The sequence below is a fragment of the Narcine bancroftii genome, chromosome 3 (assembly GCF_036971445.1).
Source record: "Narcine bancroftii isolate sNarBan1 chromosome 3, sNarBan1.hap1, whole genome shotgun sequence".
Taxonomy (NCBI): domain Eukaryota; kingdom Metazoa; phylum Chordata; class Chondrichthyes; order Torpediniformes; family Narcinidae; genus Narcine; species Narcine bancroftii.
In genome coordinates, this window is record NC_091471.1 from 137,805,980 (window position 1) to 137,814,215 (window position 8,236).

An 8,236-nucleotide genomic window follows, 5' to 3' on the forward strand; every position below is an offset into this window, starting at 1 on the left:
ATAAATTTGATCATCCACTCTGGGTAGATTTGGAATTGAAATCTGTCTAGAATTATTCCTTAGCTTCTTTTTAGTGTCAGCATTACCTTTTAGACGACCTCAGATCAGTAAGTAGATTTCCAAACCCGTGTCCTCTTGTTGCAACCACTTCAACCCTGGGAAAAAGCCTCTGACTATCCAACAATCAATGCCTCTCATTATCTTAAACATCTCTATCAGGCGCCTCTCATCCTCCATCAGTCCAAGGAGAAAAGGCTGAGTTCACTCACCTGCTTTCATAAGGCATGCTCCCTAAACCAGGCAACATCCTTGTAAATCTCCTCTGCACCACATCCTTCCAGTAGTGAGATGACCAGAACTGAGCACAGTACTCCTACTGGGGTCTGACCAGGGTCCTATAGACCATTTCTCGTCTCCTAAATTCAATTCTACGATTAATCAAGTCCAATATACAGTATGCCTTGTTAATCACAGAATCAACCTGAACAGCTTTTTTGAGCCCCCTATGGACTCGAACCACAAGATCCCTCTGATCCTCCACACTGCCAAGAGTCTTACCATTAAAACTAAATTCTGCCATCATATCTGACCTACCAAAATGAACCAGTTTGCATTTCTTTGGATTTAATTCCAACTGCCACTACTCAGCCAGGGCTTTGCTTCCAAACAATGTCCTGCTGTAACCTTTGACAGCCCTCCACACTATCCACAACACCCCCAATCAGCAAACTTACTAACCCATCCCTCCATTTCCTCATCCAGGTCATTTATGAAAATCACAATGGTTCCCAGAACAGATCCCTGAAGAACACCACTGGGCACCTACCTCCATGCAGAATATGACCCGTCCACAACCACTCTCTCCCATCTGTGGTCAAGCTTGTTCTGCATCCACAATGCAATGCCCCTTTGGATCCCCTGCCTCCATACTTTCTCAATAACACTTGCATAGGGAACCATCAAATGCCTTGCTGAAATTCTTATACACGACATCTACTGCTCTTCCTTCATCAATGTGTTTAGTCACAGCCTCAAAAAATTCAATCAGGCTCATAAGACACAACCTGCCCTTGACAAAATCATGTTGACTATTCCTCTCCAAATGTTCATAAATCCTGCTTCGCATGATCTTCTCCATCAATTGTCCAACCACTGGTCGATCATTTCCTGGGCTATCTCTACTCAATTTCTTGAATAAAGAGACCACATCCTCCGGAACCTCTCCCATCCCATCGATGATTTGAAGATCATTGCCAGAGGTTCGGCAATCTCCTCCCTCACCTCCTACAGTAGCCTGGGATCCATCTCATCTGGTCCCAGCCACTTATCCAACTTGATGCTTTCCAAAAGCTCCACCACATCCTCTCTCTTTTACCTCCATGCTCAAGCTTTTCATTTTGCTGCAAGTCATCACTTCAATCACCAAGATCCTTTTCCATAGTCAATACTTCAGTCAAGTCTTCATCAAGTTCCTCTGCTATTTCCTCACTTTCCCATTGTCACACTTGATAGGTCCTATTTTTTCATGTCTTATCCTCTTGCTCTTCACATACTTGTAGAATGTCTTGATGATGTCTTGGCCTCACAGTTCAAAAATACACGCCACTTTTGAACAAATCTGCTCACACACACACACACACACACACACACATCTGCACCACTGTGTCAGCAGGGTAAAGGCATGGTTTGACATGTCCTGTGCTGGGAAGGGAGCTGAATCTCATGCTCGGAATCAGAATTTGACATGAATATGTGTCACAGATTTTGTTGAAACTGAATAACATTAATATTGACTTCTCTGGCTGTCATTAAACTCCCCACTTCAATTCTTCCCCCATCGCCTTCCCCGAGATCTGTGTCTCTCCCCTTCCCCTTTCTCCTTTCCCACAGACATCATCAATGCTCACCTCTCTGTTGAATATGACACCATTACATGTATGCAATGATTTATACTAAACGTTTTGTAGTAATTCCAGTAGTATGTAATGAATAAAGCATTGAGTTAGTCGGCATTGATGATGTGGCTGTCATTATTTACAATGGGGGGCTCGAACATAACAGTGGCGACGAGGATTCAAGAACTCACTCAACCATGACACATTTATCAATTCTAACTCCAGAAGACAGTGAGAAGCGAGGAATCCCAAGAGATGGTGGCATCAGTTCCTGCAGCTCCCTTCGACAAATCCAATGAAGATGAAGACACTTGGGAAGCATATGTAGAAGGTTTTGATGATCATCATTGTATTGTACATGATATGACTGAAAATCCTCCATCTAATAAAAACAGGCATTGTTTTTAACTGTAATGGGAGGAGGCACCTATGAGCTCTTAAGATCGCTAACTAGCTCACACATGCCTTCAACGAAAACATCTGCTGAAATCTGTCAAGCGATCGGTCAGCACCTTAACACCCCACCTCCAGAAATGACAGAAAGTCATAAATTTTACCAATGTAAACAACACAGAGAGTCTGTCCCCAATTTCATGGCTGCATTATGTAAACTGTCTAGATACAATGCAGTTGGACAGATCAAAGACATCAAGAGATCAATTCATAATGGGTTTAGCTGAACAAATGACCTGAGGAAAATGAATTGCAACACGAAATCTGACACCTGAACTGGTGTTAGACATTGCTACTGTCGCCGAGACAGTGGTAAGCAATGCAGATGTCTGCCCGAGAGACTTGGCTATCAATAAATCTTGGTGCCAAGATTCAACCCGCCAGGAACCTGCCCACCAAAAATGTTTTCGCTGTGGGAAGACGAATCACAGTCCCAATATATGCTATTTCAAAAAGCCAAATGCCACAAATGCAATGTACATCAAAGCAAGATGCCCATTGATTAAACTGAGGAAAGATTACCAGCCAGGCTCCCAAAAAGTACATTTTGACCAAGAGACGGGGAAAGCCAGACACTGAAAACCGGATACCAATGAATCAGAAGTGGAACCAAACCAAAGTGAGCATGTTATCCAAGTAATCCCCATCCATGGGCCACAAAGAGCCCAATTTTTACATCCATGTCCACATGAACCGCAAACTGATATGGATGGAACTCAATACAGGAGTAGAGGTTTCCCTCATGCCCAGAATAATGAAGGAGGGCTTGCTACCGCACACAAAGATGCTCCATCTTAAAAACAGTTATGGGGAGGAAATGCAAGTTCTTGCCAAGTGCAATGTACACGTTAAGTACAAGGATCAATCGAATCAGTTGCCCCTCTATATCATGGACACCAAGGGGCCAGCATTGCTCGGTCCTCATGATTAACAACCTTCAGCTGGATTGACAAGAAATAGGGATAATCAGTCAAAACAACAAAGAAAAGTGGGATGAACACCTGCAGTGAACCACACACCCTAAACTGGCTCCAATTTTAAAACGTGATGGTAAGGAGATCAAAGCAGTCCTTGTGTCTCACCAAGGTTTAAATAATTAAAATAAGAAAACATCGCTCCCGTCCAGGTGATCGCAAGACTATGGAGCAGAAATAGGCTATTCAGCCCCACTACCTGGCCTTCTCCCCTTGATGCTCTGACTAATCAAGAACCTCTGCCGATGACCTAGCTCCATAATCGCCTGTGGCAACAAATTCCACAGATTCACCACCCTCTGGCCACAGAAATTCCTCCACATTTCTGCTCTAAGTGGAATTCCTTCAATCCTGTTCCTTCTCCTCAACTCTTCCACCATAGGAAACAACTGTTCTACATCCACTCTGACCATGCCTGTCAACATTCAAAATGTTTCAATGAGGACCTCCCCCCTCCCCCCCACACATTCTCCTAAATTCTAACGAGTCCAGGCCGAGAGCCAGCAAACGTTCCTCATGCCATGTATCCCGATCACTTGCAGCACCAGGCTGTTAGTTTTCCCACAGCTTCCAAGTCCTGCATCATCCCTCCTTGGAAATATATTGCTGGTCCTTCATCATCCCTGGATCTTAATCCTGGAAGACCACCCTCCCCCACCCTCCTGCCTAAAAGCAGCTTCACCAGAAAGGTGGCTGCAGTTCAAGAAGGCAGTTCAGCCCCACACTCCCCAAAGCTGAGTGGTAAATACTTGCTTTCAGATCAGATTAGATACGATTTATTGTCATGTGATGTAATATTACACAACATCATCAACAATATTACAGCAGCTATCATCAAGGATCCACACCACACAGCACATGTTCTGTTCTCGCTGGAAAGGGTGTAGGGGCCACAAGAATCACACCACCAGGTTCAGGAACAGCCGCTCCCGCTTCACCATCAGACTCCTCAACGACAAACTCAATCTGGGCTTCATTTAAGGACTTTACTTTGACTCTTTATTGATTTTTTCCACTTCTCGTTATTGCACAATTTGTTTCCATTTCTTTATTTGTTTACGCGGTGTCCAGTTTTTTCTTGCAATTCCAAGAAGTGGTCATTTGGCCTGGCCCACAAGATAACAAATCTCAGGGTTGTATGTGCGATCATTCATGTACATTGACCATAAATCTGAATCTGAAATCATTGTCCTCAGTCTGACAATAATGCAAAGATTCACCCTGAGCCTGAACATTGACTGGCTCCCCTTACAGTCAGGCAAAGAGAGGTCAAAGAGAGTCCCTTCAGAGTCATTGGGTCACCGCGGATTTGTCTCTGATGCTCCCGCAGCCTCTGCCAGACTCCTGTTCAGTTCAAATCGTGGCCAGTTCCAAACCTACAGCACAGTGAGGAAGTCTTCAATGCTCAAGTCACACAAAACGTGGATGTTAAAGTGATTGGAATCCAGCATCTCAGACAGCAACTCATTTGTACATGAGAAATGACATCTATTCGAGTTGACTTGTTCATGTGAAGACTTATTTGATGTCTATCATTTCCATTTCTTAAGAAAGTGCATCCAGAAATGTGAAAAGCTGAGACATGAAACAATGTACCTCAAACAAGTTTAAAGGGATGTCCATCAAATTTGTATTCAAGAATATGCCTTAAATATTGTACCTCCCCATGGTAAAATTCCAATGAGATTCTTGTATTAGCCAGGTGACACTGTCCACCTGACATTAATACTACTTATTCCCGCTGGTGTGACTCGAATTAAAGCCGTATCTTGTACTTTGTGGTTCTGCTGGGATTTTTGAACCTCACAGAAGGCACAATGATTACAAGGGTAGTTCTATTGCGTCCGTTTCTTCATGGGACTTCATGTAACCCTTGCCTGGGTTTGTAAAATCATTGGGGAAGAAAAAACGTCCTGAAATTTCCATGCAAGAGTGGAAAATCAGTCATATGAAGAAACAATTCTTTGAAAACAACTTAACAAGACATTTGTGAGTTTTGAGGTCTGATGCCTCACGCTTCCTCCATAATTGGTTTTGAACAGCAGTAAAGACTATGTTCAACACAAAACTTTCTGAGACTGAACATTAAAATCATCTCTTCAGAATTAAGCTTATAATTTAATAGTTTGGGTTTTTCCCCATGTGCGCATTCACAAACATTTGCACATCATATGGATAAGTTAGATTTAAGTTTTAAGTGAAGTAAGATATTATTAATAAATAAATGATTGTTGTGAAGATACCCTTGCCTTTGTGAATTTATATTGCTGCTGGTCTAATATTTAACACATTCCCTGGCTTCTTCCCTGTAAACCAAGATTCCCTGACTAATACAAAGCATAGCAATCTCTGCCTTAAATACTCCCAACGACCACACTTCCACAGCCACCTGTGGGATCAAGCTTGACAGATCATGAAAGTCTGGCTAAATAAATTTTTCTGCATCTCTCTTTTAAATTGGTGTCTTTTCATCTGGAAATTATACCCTCTTCCTAAAATCCAGGGCATGGAAAACATCCTTTCCCCATTTACTCTGGCCAGGCCTTTCTGCATTTGAACTGCCTCGATATGTTTCCACTCATCCTCTGTACTCCATTCCTCATATGCTAACCCTTTCAATCCTGGTCTCATTCCAGTAAATCTTCTCTCAACCCTCTCCAAAGCCAGCACTTCTTTTCTCGAATAAGGCACCAAAACTGTCCCCAATACTCCAAGAGAGGCCTTACCTGTGCATGATGGAGTCTCAACATCACACCCCTGCTCTTGCCTGCTGTCCCTCTGGAAATGAATCCCAACATTGCATTCACCCTCTTTATAACTGAATGGAATGTTCTAGAACTCATCAGAATGACCAACGGCCTTCATCACAATCTGTCAATAATGGTGATTTCAGGTGGGATTGTGATGAATAAATTAGAACTTCCCTGTACATTCCATGTTGTCTTTTAAATGTCCCTATTGTTCCAGCCTCCATCACCACCCTTGGCAATGCATTCCAGGCACCCACCACACTGTGTAAAATAAAATCTGGCCTTTCTCATCTCCACTTAACTTTCCTCCACTTGCCTTCAACAGGTGCCCTATGATATTTGCTGTTGCTGCCCCAGGGAAGAGGTGTTGACTCTCCACCCTATCTAAGCCCATCGAATTTCATATACTTTTATTAAGTCTCCTCTCTTCCTTCGAGAGGTTCTGTGGTGAGGAGCCAGGAGATGGGTGATCAGCTGTTGATCTTGGTACAGTGTAACAAGATGGTCACCAAGGCAAGAGAAAAGTGGGGAACATCTGGAATGAATCATTCAGAAAGTGATAGCAGGCCATCTAATGTGATGGTGTGATGAGATAGAGGCAGTAGAAATGGTGTTGGATTCAGCTATCCAGTCCTTTTAATGATGTCATTGTCAGATTAGATGAATGGGAGCCAGATTGGGTGTTGATCCATTTTAAGGCATTCGGGAAGGTGCTGCACGAGAGACAATGAGACAAAATAGGAGAATGCGTGAGTGCGATTGAGGGCTATATACTGACATGGAGTGTGGGTTAGCTCATGGACAGAATATGGACAGTATGGCTGTTCATCAGTCTTTTGCAAACTGGTGGAGGGCAGCTGGCATCATCCCAACTGTTCACAATTCATGTCAGTGATGCGGTAAAGATTTCCAAATGGAGGGAGGTAGCATTCGCACCCTTGGTGACAGGAAGGTGGACAAATCCCCAGGGCCAGCTCACGGGAAGTTCTGGAAGAGTTATTTATATCATATGTGACCACTGGGGAAGTGCCAGAAGTTGGAGGGTGGCTACTGCTATTTAAGATGTACAGCAAGGATAAGCCTGGAAACTTCTGCAGACCAGTTATCGAAACATCAGTCGTGGGAGGCAATTGTATTCAGTTCTGGTCACCTCATGACAGGAAGGATGTGGACGTTATGGTGAGGGTGCAGAAGAGATTTACCAGGATGTTGCCTGGATTGGAGAATATGTATTTTGAGGCACGTTTAGCAGAGCTAGGACTTTTCTCAGAAGGGTGAAAGGAGACTTAATGGAGACCGACAAGGTTACAAGAGGCATATGTAGGGTGGACAGCCAGCACTTTTTAATCAGGGCAGGAATAGCAAACGCCATAGGAAATATGTACAAAGTGAAGGGATGGAAGTTCAGGGAGACATTGGGGGTAAGATTTAGTACACAGAGAGTTATGAGTCCCTGAAATGCCCTGCCTGGGGTGGTGGTGGAGGCTGCTATAATAGGGGCATTGAAGAACCTCTTAGCCAGGCACATGGATGGAAGAAAAATAGAAGGTTATGGGGTAGGGAGGGTTTAATGCTTTTGTTAATGAACATATGGGTTGGCACAACATCGAGGGCCCGAGTGGCCCGAACTGTGCTATTATATTCTATGTTCTAACTCTGAGTACCAGCATTTGGATAGGCATGGGCTGATTAGAAATAGTCAGCAGGGCTTTGTGTGTGGAAATCCTGTCTCGTGAATCTGAACATTTTCTGAAGAGTGATGATTGCAGGGTGGTGGGTCTGGAGGGTCAGATTTCATGGGCTGAGCTGATGAATTGGATATAAAATTAGATGAATGGTGGGAGACAGGGTGGTGGGGAGAGTTATGGCCAGTGCTGTGCCACAGGGATCAGTGTTGGTCACTGTGGCATGGCTTTAAGATGGGAATGAACATTTGCAGTGCCTGAGGAACAATTTGTTACTCAGAGGGTGATCCATATTTGGAACAAGCTGCCAGTGGAAATTGTGTGGGCAAGTACAATTATGATTTTAATAGATATTTAGACAGATATATGGATGGGAAGAGTTTGGAAGAATCTGGGCCAAATGCAGGAAATGGGACAAGCCCTTAATGCTAAGTTGGTCGAGTGGGACAAATTAGATGGAAGGACCTGTTCCATGCTGT

At 43.6% G+C, this 8,236-nt stretch overlaps 1 long non-coding RNA gene across 2 annotated transcripts in view; it reads right to left on the reverse strand.

Annotated features, from left to right (window-relative positions):
* LOC138757607 (uncharacterized) overlaps positions 1-6,121 on the reverse strand; it is a 59,143-nt gene extending 53,022 nt beyond the window's left edge. For both annotated transcript variants that reach the window (XR_011353738.1, XR_011353737.1), the window contains exon 1: positions 6,049-6,121. This is a non-coding gene — a long non-coding RNA (uncharacterized lncRNA). The remainder of the gene's footprint in view (positions 1-6,048) is intronic.
* Positions 6,122-8,236: the final 2,115 nt, after the last annotated feature.